General features: G+C 36.4%; 1 protein-coding gene across 5 annotated transcripts in view; it reads right to left on the bottom strand.

Annotated features, from left to right (window-relative positions):
- The window catches only part of GOLGB1 (golgin B1), a 90483-nt gene that overhangs the window by 72737 nt on the left and 413 nt on the right, over nt 1-17333 (bottom strand). The window contains exon 1 of one of the 5 annotated variants that reach the window (XM_023214481.2): nt 16987-17133. The exons of the other annotated variants lie outside the window; for them this stretch is intronic. The gene's annotated coding sequence lies outside the window, so the exon portion shown is untranslated. Of the gene's footprint in view, nt 1-16986; nt 17134-17333 lie in introns of those variants that run through there. 5 annotated transcript variants of the gene reach the window in all.

A 17333-nucleotide genomic window follows, 5' to 3' on the forward strand; every position in this document is an offset into this window, starting at 1 on the left:
GGTAGCTAAGACTATAGGCACACATCCAAACATGAATTTCTTATTCTTTCTTCCTCTGCCAGACAGTTATGCTCTCCCATTTGTTCAAATAAACTCCATGATACTGCAACATTTTTCTTTTTATGTGCCCCATGAACCCCATTCTTTCAGAAAGCTTTCTTGATAAACCATGTGGTTTTGCTAAAATTTAAATATAAACTTTGTTCAAAATGTACAGCATTAAATGCATATATTAGAAAAGGAAGAAGGACAGAAATCAGTAACCTACAATTCTTCAGTAGAAAATTAGAAAAAGAAGAACAAATTAAAGCCGGTGTAAGCAGAAAAAAAAAAAAAAAAATCAGAGTAGAAATTAATAAAAATAGAAGAATAGAGAATATCAATAAAACCAAAAGTTGATTATCTGAAAAGATCAATAAAATTGATAAAACTCTAGTCAAGATGACCAAGAAAAAAATAGAGAAGACACAAATTATTGGCATCATAAATAAAAGAGGAAACATCATTAATGATCTAACATGCATTAAAAGATAATAAACACTACAAATAGCCCTATACTTTTAAATTCATTGATGTAGATAAAATGGGTCAGTTCACTGAAAGACACAAGCTACCAAAACTCAAGAAGAAATAGAGAACCTGAATATAAATGAGTAGATGTGTGTGAGTGCATGTGTGTGTACAGACACACACATACTCATATATATATACACACACATATAAATATGAAATTGAATTCATACATTAAAAACCTTCTAAAAAAAAGAAAACTCCAGATTAAGGTGGCTTCATTAGAAAGTAACAACAAACATTTAAGGAATAATACCAATTTTATATAATATATGCCAGAAGATAGAAAAGGAGGGAACACCTTCTAACTTATTTTACCAGACCAGCATCGCCCTAATACTAAAAGCAGACAAAGATATAACAAGAAAACTATAGACCAATGTTCCTCATGGTCACAGTCAATGAAATATTCAAAATACTCCATAAAATATTAGCTAATTAAATCCAGTAATATATAAAAAGATAATACATCACAACCAAGTGGGGTTCAAGAAATTTAATGCTAATTCAAAATATGAAAATCAATGTAATTCACCATATTAATAGACTGAATAAGGAAAACCATATAATATCAATAGATTCAGAAAAAGCAGTTGATACATTTCAATATTTATTCATGACTACGAATTCACAATGAGAATAATTCATTCTCAGCAAACTAAGAATAGAAGTAAATTTCCTTAACCTAATAAAGGGCATTTTTAAAAAACTTACAGCCAACATCATAATTACTGGTGAGAAACTGAATGTTCTCACCATATGAGAAACAAGGCAAAGATGTTGTCTCTTACTACTTCCATCTAACACTATACTAGAGTCCTAGCCAGTGCAACAAGCAAGAAAAAGAAAAGACATACATATTGGAAAGGAAGAAATAAAATGGTCTCAACTAGCAAAATGATTGTCCATGTAGACTTTACTTAAAAAACAACTCCTAGAATAAGTGAATTTAGCAAGGTTGCAGGATACAAAGTCACTATATAAAAGTCAACTGCAGGCCAGGTGCGGTGGCTCACGCCAATAATCCCAGCACTTTGGGAGGCCAAGGCGGATCACAAGCTCAGGAGATCGAGACCATCTTGGCTAACACTGTGAAATCCCATTTCCACTGAAAATACAAAAAATTAACTGGGTATGGTGGTGGGCACCTGTAGTCCCAGCTACTTGGGAGGCTGAGGCAGGAGAATGGCGTGAACCCAGGAAATGGAGCTTGCAGTGAGCCTAGATGGCTCCATCTCAAAAAAAAAAAAAAAAAAAAAAAAAAAAGTCAACTGCATTCCCATTACAATGAACAAGAGGAATCTGAAACCAATAAGAATACCATTTACAACAGCACTGAAAAAGAAGAGCAGACTTGGGTAGACAGCTAACAAATATTTGCTGAATGCTGAAAACTACTGAAAAACTGAGGAAGAAATAAAAAATCTAAATAAATGTAGAAATAAACATATACGTGCATTTGAACTCTATAATATTAAAGTATCAATTCTCCCCATTTTGATCTATAAAATTAGTGCAATTCCAAACTTAATCCCATCAAGTTTTTAGTAAACATCAAAAAGCTGACTTTAAAACATATGAAAAGGCAAGGAGTGTGGAAATTTTACTAACTACAATTACAAGACGGTGCAGCACTGGTAAAAGTACAGACACACAGATTAATGGAACAAAATGGAGAGCTTAGAAATAGACACACACAAATCGAGTCAACTAATTTTTGACAAAGGTACAAATGCAATTAAGTTGAGAAAGGACAATCTTTTCAATAAATGGTTATGGAACAACTGGACATCTACAGAAGAGTGAACCTTGACATACAACTCGCACCTTATACAAAGCAGATCTCAAAATGGATCAGAGACCTAAACTTAAAGTGTAAAGCTATTAGAAATAAAGACAGGAGAAAATTTTTGTGATGCTGAATTTGGCAGTGAGCTTTTAGACACCAAAAAAGCACAATACATTATAAAAAATATTGATTAAAAAGTTATCAAAACATATAACTTTTGCTCTGTGAAGACAATGTTAAGAAAATGAAAAGAAAGTCATTGAAGCTGGGCATGGTGGCTCACACCTGTAATCCCAGCACTTTGGGAGGCTGAGGCAAGCAGATCAGTTCAGGACAGGAGTTCAAGACCAGTCTGGCCAACATGGCAAAACCCCACCTCTATTAAAAATACAAAAATCAGCTGGGCGTGGTGGCGCATGCCTGTAGTCCCAGCTACTCGGGAGGCTGAGGCACAAGAATCGCTTGAACCTGGAAGGCAGGGATTGCAGTAAGCTGAGATCATGCCACTGCACTCCAGCTTGGGCAACAGAGCGAGACTCTTGTCTCAAAAAAAAAAAAAAAAAAAGACAAGTCACAGATTAGGAGAAAATATTTACAAATAGCATATCCAGTAAATAACTAGTATCCAGAATAAAAAACAATAAAAATATATTAAAACTCAACATCAATAAAGTAAAACATGTGATAAAGAAATGTGCAAGAGATGTAGATACTTCACCAAAGAAGATACGTGGACGGTAAATAAATATATGAAAAGATGCTTAAGTTAATCTGGCATTAGGAAAATACTCATTAAAAGCAAAATGAAATACCACTACCAACCTATTAGAATTCCTAAAATATGTATTTTTTAATGCTGGCAGGGACATAGAGCAACAGGAACTTTCAGTGCCTGCAGATTAGAATACAAAATGGTACAGCTACTTTGGAAAACTGTTTGACAGTTTCTTTAAAAGTTAAACGTACATTTACCAATCCCACTCCTAGGCATCTAACCAAGTTTATAGTAGGTTTGCTCATAATCATAGATTCTGAAAATAACCAGGATATCCTTCAACAAGTGAATGAGTAACAAACTATAGCACATCCAAACAACGGAATACCACTCAGCAAAAGAATGAGCTATTGATTCACACAACACAATGCTTAAACCTAAAATGCCTTTTGCTACATGGAATAAGCTAAACACTAAAAGATACACATCATATTATTCTACTTATATAACATTTTGAACAAGTCCAGAAATAAACCCACACAAACATAGTTCTCAGGGCTTGAAGGAAGGAGATGTGGCTGAATATAAAAGAGCAACACAAGGGAATTTTTAAGGTGAAGGAATTGCTCTGTATGATTTTGAAGTAGTAAATTCATAACAATGTGCATTTGTCAAAACTCACTGAACTGTACATTCCAAAGAGCAAACTTAATTGTACACAATTTTTTTAAAACTTCACCCAGGATGTCAGGAGTTCCAAAAATGGAATGCAGACTGTGACAAACAGATCTAACCATATTATAAATATAGGATATAACTGCACTGAAGGAGATGGGGCTAACCTAAGAAACAAAAATGGTGTTTTGACTGGGTACTATAAGGATAAAGACAAAAAGAACTGAATAAACACTGTACTCTAGTTGGTAAATTTCTTTCTCATAGTGGTATGGGTTAGCAATTCTGAAACTACTTCATTGTACACTAGAGTTAAATGAGTAAGTAAATTGTAGATAATGAGATTCAGGTTTTTTACCATCAGTGAAAGAAGTTACAAATAAACAAGGCAAGAAGGCTAGGATAAACCCCATGGTACTGGATTAGAGTCAGAGATATTGGTATGAACTCATGTTTATTTTAATATATATGTAAACAGATAAATGCAGAAATAAGTATAGATATGTATGCATTATAAATAACCAGTTATTACAGAGAAATATATATTCTAGCTGTGTCCACTGAAAAGTCCTAGAAACAGTAACACCTCAGTAGCAATGAGTGCATCCAGCATCTAGATCTTGATTTCTAAATACAAATCTCCAATAAAAGGAACTAGGGCTCCTTGGAGAAATGGCTGCCTATCTAGGGTTGGGGCAGGGAGCCAGAAAGTAAGGAAGTGTTCAAAAAAGAAAAAGAAAAAAAATGGGGAATGTGACCAGGACCCAACCTGAAGGAGCTCCCAATGACCAATGCTAGAATAATTTGAGTCGCAAAATAAATAACAATAGTATTGGATTATATGGATTATAACCCAAATAAAAAATTAAATACCCATCAGTCAATACTGACATAAATAAATCAAATAAATTAATGGTAGAGACAAATCTTCCTTACAAAAGAATTCCAAATAATTTATGTAGCTACGTCCCCCTCTAAAAAGTGGAGCTTAATTCCACTCTCCTTCAGTATGGGCTGGATTTAGTGAATCATTTCCAAAGACTAGAATATGAAAAAAGAAAAACAGCAACATCAGAGTGGTGAGACTTGGCAACCACTACCTCAACCAAGTGATCAAGATTACCATCACCAGTGATAAATCATCGTAATATCATGTAACCCCTGATACAATGTGATGAGAAGGGTATTTTATCTCTGTGGTATTCTTCTGCAAAACCCGTAAGCCCAGCCTAATCAAGAGAGAACAGTGGGAAAGCCCAAACTCAGGGACATTCTAAAAATACCTGACCAATACTCTTCAAAACTGTCAAAGTAATGAAAAACAACAAAAAACTAAGAAACAGTCACAGATGAGAGAAGACAAGGAGACATGCTGATTAAATACAAAGTAGGCCGGGCACAGTGGCTCATGCCTATAATCCCAGCACTTTGGGAGGCCGAGGCAGGCGGATCACTTGAGGTCAGTAGTTCGAGACCAGCCTGGCCAATATGGTGAAACCCCATCTCTACTAAAAAACACAAAAATCAGCCAGGTGTGGTGGCATGCACCTGTAGTCCCAGCTACTGGGCAGTCTAAGATGGGAGAATCACTTGAACCCGGGAGGCAGAGGTTGCAGTGAGCTAAGATCGCACCACTGCACTCCAGCCTGGGTGCCAGAGTGAGACCCTGTCTCTAAATAAATAAATAAATAAATAAATGCAAGGCAGTATCCTGGATTGGGTTCTGAAACAGAATAAGGACATTAGCGGAAAAAATGGCGAAATCTGAATGAAGTCTGCCTATAGTCTAGTTTATGGCATTGCACCTGTATTCTTTGTTTTGAAAAACTTACCATGGTTGTGTAAAATGCTAACATTAGAGGATGCTAGATAAAGTGTATACAATAACTGTCTGTCTAATATTCCCAAGCTGTATGTAAATCTAAAGTTATTCCAAAATCAATTTACTTTTATAACCACTGTATAGGCTACATATTCAGATCAGTGTCAACTGCTAGTCCATAAAGTTCATGAAAGTGAGAAGCATATTAATGCTTTGATAGGAAAAAATCAAAATAGAACTGGACTGTGCATAGTATTAGTTTACATGATTATGCCTAATTTTACATTTTGTGATAAAATGTAAAACATTTTAAAACCCTCATCAGAGGCCGGGTGCAGTGACTCACGCCTGTAATCCCAGCACTTTGGGAGGCTGAGGCGGGCGGATCATGAGGTCAGGAGTTTGAGACCAGTCTGACCAAAGTGGTGAAACCCCGTCTCTACTAAAAATACAAAAATTAGCCAGGTGTGGCGGCACATGCCTGTAATCCCAGTTACTCAGGAGGCTGAGGCAGCAGAATCACTTGAACCTGAGAGGCGGAGGTTGCAGTGAGCCAAGATTACACCACTGTACTCCAGCCTGGGCAACAGAGCAAGACTCCGTCTCAAAACACACACACACACACACAAACACCCTCAGCAGGAAGAAATATAAAAACTATTGTACAAAATAAACACTTAAATGAAACTAGGCTCTGCTACAGTTTTCTTCTACTGGGGATAATAATACTGTTTAGGACAGTCATGGTTCTTAAGAAAGAAGTGATGAGAAATACCTGTTTTTTTAATAGGTTGTCTTGGGTAGTCTAAGTAGCACATCACTTGGAAAAGATATGTGAGACAGAGATAGAAAAAGTGAACTGTTCCCTAGGAAGGCAATGCAGGATCATATATAACTTCATATCTAAATACTGGGAGGCCAACACAGTGTCATACATGAGTACATAGGGCCATATATAACTATTTATTCAAGGTGTGAGAACCACAGCTATAGTCAGGTTAAAAAAAATCACAATTCAGCAGTATACAGATTCTAAACTTTCTTTTTAACTTTAGAGATCATATTTTTTTGGTAACTTTTAATGAAGGAAATGAATACCATTACTAAAAAGTTTCTTAAACATACAGATTCCTACTAATCAAAGAAAATCATAATGGAACCTAACTTATCAAACAGAATCACTTTATCTTCAGATTTTTCAGACTACTTTGGGAACAAAGAAAACAAAACAACCAACTGATGGGGTTCTGAGTAGATGGGAGTAGCAAGGGGCCCCATGGATTTTGTATCTTCCTTTATTCCCACATAAAAACAGACAAAGCAACTAGATAACAAAAGATCCGTGGACAGCTCTTCACCAAAAAATTACAAAGTTTCCTACAAACCCCAAAATAAACATGGATATAGACAAACCACCAACAGTCACAAGATGTGGGTGTCACTGGTGTTTAACTGGGAGGAAACTGAGGGAAGCCAGAGGAGCGCAACACCAAGAGGACCTCAAAAGAGCCAGTGGGCAATCACTGATAAACGTGCCAAGCCAATTACAGAACAGTAGTTGATACAAGGAGGGGTCTTCCCATTCCAGTAACAGGTACCTGCCAAGGGCCTACAAGGGCTGAAAGAGCTGAGGCAGTCTGGACCTTTATTAATTCTCAGACCTGAAGAATTGGGGCTCTCTTGCAGGATAGGGTCCCACACTGAGAAGAATCTGCTAAGAGGGGAATTAAAATTAAGTCACTAAGGAAAGAGGAGGTCCAGATAAAGAGCAGGTAAAAGTGGCAAGGAAAGAAAAGCAGGAAATCTGAGAAATCAGCTGCCATATAGTTGAACAATGTCTGAAAACAGCACAAGAAGAAACCTTATCAAGTTAGAAAAGCTGTATAAAATCTCTTTCTAAAAGTTCAGCAACAATAAATTCATATTAAAAATGAACTACTGAGGCCAGATGTGCTGGCTCATCCTGTAATCCTAGCACTTTGGGAGGCTGACATGGGAGGATCACTTGAGCCTAGGAGTTCAAGACTAGCGTGAGCAATATAGCAAGATCCCATCTCTACAATTTTTTTTTTTTTTTTTTTTTAATTAGCCAGGCATGGTGGCACATGCATGTAGGCCCAACTATTCAGGAGGCTGAGGTGGGAAGACTGCTTGAGCCCAAGAGATGGAGGCTGCAGTGAGCCATAATCACACCCCTACACTCCAGCCTGGCTGACAGAGTAAGACCCTGCCCCCCGCCCCCCAAAAAAAGAGCAACTGAAAAGTATCACACTTCAGATACTAGAAGAAAGCAAAAGGAGGAAAATGATCATAATAACATCCCTACAGAAAATGGAAGCATGTCAGAGAGCCATGCTCAAGAAAACAGTTCAAAACTATAACCACCTAAATCTACTTAAGGAACTAAAACGCATTTAAAATTACATAAGATGTGAAAAAATAAACACCAGAAACAGAAAAACCCAGATATAAAGTGAAAACAAGAAGTGACTGAAAAATTTAAAAAATCATTCTGGAAATGAAGACACAACTAGAAGGAAAAGGAAAATGAGTAAATATAACAAACCATGCCATTAAAAAAAGGCAAAGTTGAAATGAAGGATAATTTTAAAAATCAAAAAGAAATGACCTAAAAACTAGACATGCAACTACCTTATGACCCTCAATTCCACTCCCCAGCATTTATCTTAGAGAAAAGAAAACTTAAGTTCACACAAAAACCTGCTGTATATAAACATTCATAGCAGCTTTATTTGTATTAATAGATGGTTAAACAAACTGTTATATACAGGGAAATGGTTAAATGAACTGGTACATACATCCCATGGAATACATCTCAGTAATAAAAAGGAACGAACTACTGATGAACCCAACAACTTAGATGGATCTCCAGAAAACTACACTGAAAGAAAAAAAGCCAATCCCAAAAGGTTACATATTATACAATTCCATACTTCCATACATTTTGTACATATTATACAGTTCCATACATTTTTGAAATGACAAAATTCTAGAAATGGAAAGATTAGTGGTTACCAGTGATTAGACAGGGGTTGGGGTGGGAAGTGACTGTGGTCATAACAAGTTAACACAAGGGATCCTTGTGGTGTTGCAACTGTTCAGTATCTTGACTGTGGCAGTGGATACAGGAACCTACACAGGTGATATAATACTACAGAACTTAATAATACACACAGATATATACAATGAATATACAAATGAATACACAAGTAAAACGGGGGAATATATCAATCTCAATATCCTAATTATGATATTATGTATTAGTTTTTGCAAAATGTTACCACTGGAGGAAACAACAAAGTGTATAAAAGAACTCTGTATTATATCTTACAACTGCATGTGACTCTACAATTGTCTTCATATTTAACAAACAAAAGAAAAAGAAATGAACTAAATGCAACATGATATCCTGAATTGAATCCTGGAACAGAAAATGGACATTAATGGAAAAACTGGTAAAATGTGAACGTCTGGAGCTCAGTTAATATTAATATGCCAACGTTGGTTTCTTAATTTTGTACACTGCTAATGTCACATGTTAATCTTAGGGAATACAAAGCAAAAGGTACACCAGATTTCTGCACTACCTTTGCAAATTTTGTGTACTAAACTTTCTGTAGTGATCTGAAATAATTCCTAATAATCTGTTTGTTTTTTTAAAATGTAAGAAATTAAGAGTTACAAAGGATTTGCGAGAAACTGATAAATACCGAAGTAATGTGAGTAACAGGATTCCCTGAAGAAGAAAAGCGAAGCAACATCACAAATATGAAAAACCATAATCCAAGAATACTCATTTGAATTTTTTTAAAAAAAGATTTGAAACTACATCTTGAAAGAGCCCACAATGTACCTCAGAATGTCAACTCAGAATGACCAACAAAACGCTCTAGTAAAATTACTGGACTTAAAAAAAAAAATCCCTTAGGATTTAGGCTCAAAGATCATATGACTAGTAAGATAAAGAAAAGAAAACATTAGATTTTTCAACAGCAATGTTTTTGCCAGAAAAAAAAAAAGAGTTACAAATTTAAGATATTCAAGAAAAGAAAAAAGTGAGCCAAGGATTCTATTTCTGGCAAACATAACCTTCAGACATAAAAAACAGACAAAATATTATGAACAAGCAAGAAAATTCATGAAATATGAATATTCTCTTTTCCTAAAGAATTTATTAGAGGCAAAACTTGAGACACTCCAAATGACTAAAGAAACATCATTATAAGAACTAGTGGTGAGCATTAAATATAAGGTCACTAACAGAATTAAGACTAAGTAAAGACTGAGGAAGAGACAGCATAGTATGTAATAATTATATGCTCTGACAATATATAGGACAACCATGAAAAAAAAATCGGGAAGAATGTGAATAGCATATGCAAAAAATAAAAAATATTTTTTAAACAGTTTTCAATAATTAAAAGTAGTTGTTGTCTATGGTCATACCACCCTGAACACACCCGATCTCGTCTAAAGTGGTTGTGGTGCTGGTATTAGTATCACTACTCCTAGATTACTATATGTAAAATGTAGAATTAAAGCAAATGAGTAATTATGGATATACTAATTCTGTATTTTCAGTTATGAAAAGAAGATACAGATGTAATACAGAAGAAATTAAGAACCCCAAAATACAAACTTTGTATTGATCTTTGAATCTGAATAGGAACAGTGTGAAATGACAATTCAGTATTTTATATTTGTTCACATATTTTCCTAGCTCTGTCCACTGAAAAGGCTTAAAAGTTATGACAAACTGAGAAGCAATGAATATCTCTAGTGCCTAGATTTGGGTCGTGAAATACTCATTCCCATTTTTAAAAAGTTTTTAAAAGGAGGTTTTCTTAGAGAAATGGCTAATTCCAGTTCTAAAGTGGAAATGTACAAAATGATCCTGAAACATCTTGTCATACAAGATAGGAAGCTTTCAAAGGACACAGGTTCCCATTGGCTAAAAGTATAATTTGAATATATATGAATAAGAATTATAGCACACTGGGTCATACTGTCCAAGGTAATTTATAGATTCAATGCCACCCCCATCAAGCTACCAAGGACTTTCTTCACAAAATTGGAAAAAACTACCTTAAAGTTCATACGGAACCAAAAAAGAGCCCGCATAGCCAAGACAATCCTAAGCCAAAAGAACAAAGCTGGAGGCATCACGCTACCTGACTTCAAACTATACTACAAGGCGACAGTAACCAAAACAGCATGGTACTGATACCAAAACAGATGTATAGACTAATGGAAAAGAACAGAGACCTCAGAAATAACACCATACATCTACAACCATCTGATCTTTGACAAATCTAACAAAAACAAGAAATGGGGAAAGGATTGCCTATTTAATAAATGGTGCTGGGAAAACTGGCTAGCCATATGTAGAAAGCTGAAACTGGATCCCTTCCTTAAACCTTATTAAAGACTTAAATGTTAGACCTAAAACCATAAAAAACTTAGAAGAAAGCCTAGGCAATACCATTCAGGACATAGGCATGGGCAAAGACTTCATGACTAAAACACCAAAAGCAATGGCAACAAAAGCCAAAATAGACAAATGGGATTTAATTAAACCAAAGAGCTTCTGCACAGCAAAAGAAACTACCATCAGAGTGAACAGGCAACCTACAGAATAGGAGAAAATTTTTGCAATCTGCCCATCTGACAAAGGGCTAATAACCAGAATCTACAAAGAACTTAAACAAATTTACAAGAAAAAAGCAAACACCACCATCAAAAAGTGGGCAAAGGATATGAACAGATACTTCTCAAAAGAAGACATTTATGTAGCCAACAGACACATGGAAAAATGCTCATTATCATTGTTCATCAGAGAAATGCAAATCAAAACTACAATGAGATACCATCTCACGCCAGTTAGAATGGTGATCATTTAAAGTCAGGAAACAACAGATGCTAGAGAGGTTGTGGCAAAATAGGAACACTTTTACACTACTGGTGGGAGTGGAAAGTAGTTCAACCATGTGGAAGACAGTGTGGCAATTCCTCAAGGATCAGAACTAGAAATACCACTTGACCCAGCCATCCCATTACTGGGTATATACCCAAAAGATTATAAATCATGCTACCACAAAGACACATGTACATGTATGTTTATTGCATCACTATTCACAATAGCAAAGACTTGGAACCAACCCAAATGTCCATCAGTGATAGACTGGATTAAGAAAATGTGGCATATATATACCATGGAATACTATGTAGTCATAAAAAAGGATGAGTTCATGTCCTTTGCAGGGACATGGATGAAGGTGGAAACCATCATTCTCAGCAAACTATCACAAGGACAGAAATCAAACACCGCATGTTCTCACTCATAGGTGGGAACTGAACAATGAGAACACTTGGACACAGGGCGGGGAACATCACACATCAGGGCCTGTCAGGAGGTGGAGGGCTGGGTAAGGGATAGCATTAGGGAAATACCTAATGTAAATGAAGAGTTGATGGGTGCAGGAAACCAACATGGCACATGGATACCTATGTAACAAACCTGCACGTTGTGCACATGTACCCTATAATTTAAAATATAATAAAAAAACAGTTAATCAAAATTAATACCTCTAGGAATAGAAATTGTATATACATAAATTTCCATGGAAAAATTATAAAATAAGTCACTAATGCTAAAACACCAGAAATAGTTGCTATTAGAAAATTCTACCCAATTGTCAAAAATGAGAGAATCTAAGTGCTATAGAAGTTGCTATTTATATTGCTCCAAAATATAGAAAAAGAAAATGAAAAATTGCAAACCATCTCTCTACGAATATTGATGCCAACATTCTAAATACATTTTAATTAGAATTTTAAATAAAATATTAGCAAACTGAATCTGACTACATACTGAAAAAAATTATCACCAAGTGGATTTATTCTAGTAATTCAAATATCATTAATTATTATGAAATCCACTATGGAAACCCATACCACTACCACATGAGTTTCTGATTGACCCTCCCCAGAAAGAAGTGTACCCACCAGCATCCTACTGAATATCACTGAATATCATAGCAAACGAAGAACACATATACATGAACACAGGATAATAATGATAATATTAATGGCAACAATTACTGAGCAACATTTAATTTAAATGCAAGTAAGCGTACCAGATACTTTATATACTCTTTATTCTTAACAAAATCTGCTAGATAAGTATTATCATCACCCCCATTTTATAAAGGGAAAACTGACACTTAGAAATTAAGACATTTCGGGGTCCCTCAGTTAAATACATAATACAATAGCAGCCAGGCAGGGTGGCTCACGCCTGTAATCCCAGCACTTTAGAAGGCTGAGGTGAGAGGATGGCTTGAGCGCAAGAGTTCAAGACCAGCCTGAGCAACATAGTGAGACCCTGTCTCCACAAACATTTTGTTTTTAATTAGCTGGGCATACTGGCATATGCCTGTAGTCCCAGCTATTCGGGGGGCTGAGGCAGGAGGATCACTTGAGCCCAGGAGTTTGACAGTGCAGTCAGCTATGATCACACCACCATACTCCAGCCTAGGCAACAGAACAAGACCTTGTCTCAAAAAAAGGGAAGAATAAAATAAAAAAGATTAATAGAATAAAATAAAAAGCTATTTAAAGGAAAAGCAGATTACTTTCCTCACATAACCATTTAAAAATATGCACATTTTAAGGCAGGAAAGACTAATATTTAAATGAGATAAAAATCTGAGAGAGTGCTAGAGATGCACCAGTTCAGGCAAGACAAAAGGAGTCTCTCATAGATTGATTCAACAATCTCAGAGATCCACAGGAAAGCAGGTGATATAGTGGGAAGAGCACTAAACTGGGAGCCAAGGAACTGAGTTTTCAGTCCTGGCTCAATAAGAAGCTGCATCATAGCGGGTAAGTCACCTTAGAGCGTCAGTTTCCTCATCTTAAAATGAAGACTGACAAGGACCATTCTAATGCCCCCTCCTCCACAGCTGTTGACATTAAAGGAATGATCTGGAAATGTAAATGGAAGGGCATCTCAGCCACAGTTGTAGGCTTTTGGTAGCTCAAAGTTTGGGAACTACGCAGCAAGAAAGCCAGTAAGTAGCCATGCTTAAGCTAAATGAAGAAAGATGAGTTCTCCCCTCTATTAGGCTCACTGTAGACAGAAATGGGCAAATGTATAGATAAAAATTAATAAAGGGGAAAATATTCATATTCATAGTCATAAATGTATGTAAGGAATATATATGTATATATGTATATGTATATATAAAAATTAATAAAGGGGGAATATTCATATTCATAGTCATAAATTCATGTAAGGAATACGTATGCCTGCTGGACAAACAATGTTCTTGCTGTTATTTTATAAAGCACCAAGATCATGAATAGCAATTAAGGAAAAGAATAAAACACAGGGCTTCATGCCAAGGCCAGGGATTCCATAAAACACTGCGGCAAATAAAACAATTCCTCAAAGTCTATGCTGGCCACAGCTTTCACAAGGACCTTACCACTTACGTGTTGAAGTGGTACTTAGAATTAAGTAAGTTTTATTTTCTCCAAGTCTTCACTGTTATCAACGATTATTCTTACAACAACCACCTGGTGTTCAGCATTATGCTAGGAACTATAAAAATATAAAAAGAAATACAAAGCATGTCCCTAGTCACAGAAAACAGAACAACGTGCACAGGAAAATAAGCAAAATAACTGAAGACAGTGAGTGCATGCCTGTGTGTATATGTACACATGCCATCTATTTTGGAATTTAAATCACATTTTCCCACAGAAACACAGAGAAGGTGGTTAGGTTTCAGTTGAGGCGACTCCTGAAACTTATTTCATGCTTATTTAGTTAAGCCTCAGTAGCTGTCCTTAATTCTTTAAATCTCAAAATGATTTTCAACCAAGTTGAGGGGCTAATAGGTAGTGCTGTATAGCTGAAAATAACATATTCGATATTATGACATAATTTTACAATTAGAAAATGAACAACTGTTTTTCATGATGCAGAAGCCACTATTTTAATTAAACGAATTTAAAAGTAAGTGGTAGCTATAACATACATACACAGCATGACCAGCCAAGCACTGCTCCAATAGCTTTATACATAACTTACTTCTCATTATTTAACTCACTTTATTTATTTATTTATTTACTTATTTATTTATTATTTTATTCATTTATTTTGAGACCGAGTTTCACTATCGTCACCCAGGCTGGAGTGCAGTGGCGATCCCTCTGCAATCTCCGTCTCCCGGGTTCAAGCGATTCTCCTGCCTCAGCCTCCGGAGTAGCTGGGATTACTGGTACCCGCTGCCACGCCTGGCTAACTTTTTGTATTTTTAGTAGAGACGGGGGTTTCACCATGTTGGCCAGGCTGGTCTCAAACTCCTGACCTCAAGTGATCCACCCGCCTCTGCCTCCCAAAGTGCTGGGATTACAGGCTTGAGCCACTGCGCCTGGCCTAACTCACTTTACCCCTAAAACAAACACAAGAGGGAGTACTGTCAATATTCCCAGTTTTAAGGTGAGTAAACTAAGGCAGAAGGATGTTAAGTAATTTCCCCAGTCACATAGTTCGACAAAGCTTCTTGATGGGTGAAGATACACAGAAAATATTTTATGTTCTGAATAATCCCATTACCCAATATTCTTCACTCAGGTTGAAAACAGAATGAGGGGATAAGGGCACTATGTTAATAGTTAGGTAAGTACTTTTTTTTTTTTTAAGCAGTACATAAACTAAAATGATTCATAGTAACATGGCCCCAAATAATTCCATATTGTTTAAACCACAGACAGGTTCACACAAGGGCCCTAGGATATATATACATGGATGTTCACTACAGCAGTGTTTTGATGGTTAATGACTGAAAATCTAAATGTCCATCAATGGGGACAGGCTAAACATAATTTTTATATTTTTACAAAGGACTGCCATGTAGCCATCTAAAAGGATGAGGTAGTTTTATACCCATGGATATTGAAAGTGCCTAATACACAGTATGAAAGGACAAAAGAAGGGTGTAGAATAGCATGTGTATTGGGATTCCACTTGTGGGAAAGACAGAAGGGGGTATATATTGTCATGTGCTTTATTATGATCAGAAAATTTCTTAAATATAACCAAGAAATTATTTACAGAGCTTACTTCTGGGAAGTGGGGAATGGAGATGTGTAGATCAGTAGATAGAGAAGAAAAAGACTTTTCTTTTTACATTGTATCCTTCTGTATTAAATTTCCTTTTATCAAAAGCATATAGCTGATTTTAAAATAGCTTAATTAAAAATACAGCAATATAGAGCCTAGTCTCCTTTTACATAATGGTTTCTAACCACAGACTGGTATGTAATGATCAGTGGTATTCCTAATAGTAGTTAACCTAGAGAAATTAATGAATGATTTATTTTATAAACAAGGATAAAGTCAACATCCCTTTAATTAATCCATTAATCAAAGGGAGAAAAGGAAAGGGGGCCTATAAACCTCAAGCAGAGGGTTGAAAAAAACCTTCTAAAGATTATTTTTAAGAAAAGCTGCATCCCAGAGTCTGGATGCCAGAAATGCCAACCACCTTCTTGAAAAACAAGGAAGCATCTTCATGTGATTGTCAAATTGGACTGGGAGGTCCCAAAGGGTGGACAAGGCTTTTTAAAAATTTCATTCTTTTAAATTTATACTTCTGCATATTTCATATTATACACAACATATTTACAGTGGTAGTCATACACTATGAATAATTAAACATACAATATTTGGGGAGATGCATGTTCAAAAATGTTTTACTGATAGGGAGTACAATTAAAAAGGTTTGGAAGCTACTGCGGTTGTAAAAAAAATTAATGCAGTGAAGAGAAAAACATTAAATGGTCATTCTGTGGTCAAGGGATGAAAAGTAAAAGCTATGAAGCAGTTAATGAACAATGCCTGCAATTTTGGAGTACTCTTCAACTTTTTCCTGCATCCATTCCAAAACCAAATCCTGCCATTTTTCCAATAGAATATTTCCGAGTTTGCCTCTTCATAACCATTCTGGCCATCTAAATCTTATAAATTCACGCTTTTGGAAAGGCCTTCGGCCCTTCTGTAAAGAGCCCTCCACTTGCCTGCATCTTGCACAGAACTGTAAGAAGGTCCTTTAAGTGCTCGGACAGCTTCCAACTATCTCAAAAACTGAAAGTACTTATTCATGATTTTAAATATCCCCGTCCCACTCTCAAAGTGTCCGCTCCCCACAGACCAACGGGAGCTCTTTAAATAAGTCAGACAAATATATTCCTCATTCCTCAAGGGACTCACCCTCCCTTTCACACTCCGGTTGTGCCGATTAAACACACTCCACACCATCAAACCAAGTTATTTTTCCTCGAGAACTCTCTTCGAGGTTCCTTTTTCTCTAACAGCCTGCCCACCTCTGATTCCTGGGATTTTCGTGTTGACGGGATCGTTGGGATCTTTCCTCTCTTCTCATCTTTCCAGTAACCCATTAGCATTAGCAGGATCATTGGACAGGCCTCCGTTTGCATTAATATCGCCAATGATTCTGTGATCTCCGCCCTCAAGACCTTTGATTTCTTTTGGTCCTGCCTCCCCTTCGGGACACTAAGTTTGTTTAGGGCCTGAGCACAGGGGCCCGGCAGGTTCTTTGCGACGTCAGCGGCTGCGTACCGAGGCCGACTTAGGCAGGCCGCTCCAGGAACAAGGCCGTGCGGACAGGACTGACCTGGGCGCTTTTCCCCGTCGCTCCCAGGGGAGAAAC

This window comes from Piliocolobus tephrosceles, chromosome 2 (genome assembly GCF_002776525.5).
Source record: "Piliocolobus tephrosceles isolate RC106 chromosome 2, ASM277652v3, whole genome shotgun sequence".
In the NCBI taxonomy this organism is placed as follows: domain Eukaryota; kingdom Metazoa; phylum Chordata; class Mammalia; order Primates; family Cercopithecidae; genus Piliocolobus; species Piliocolobus tephrosceles.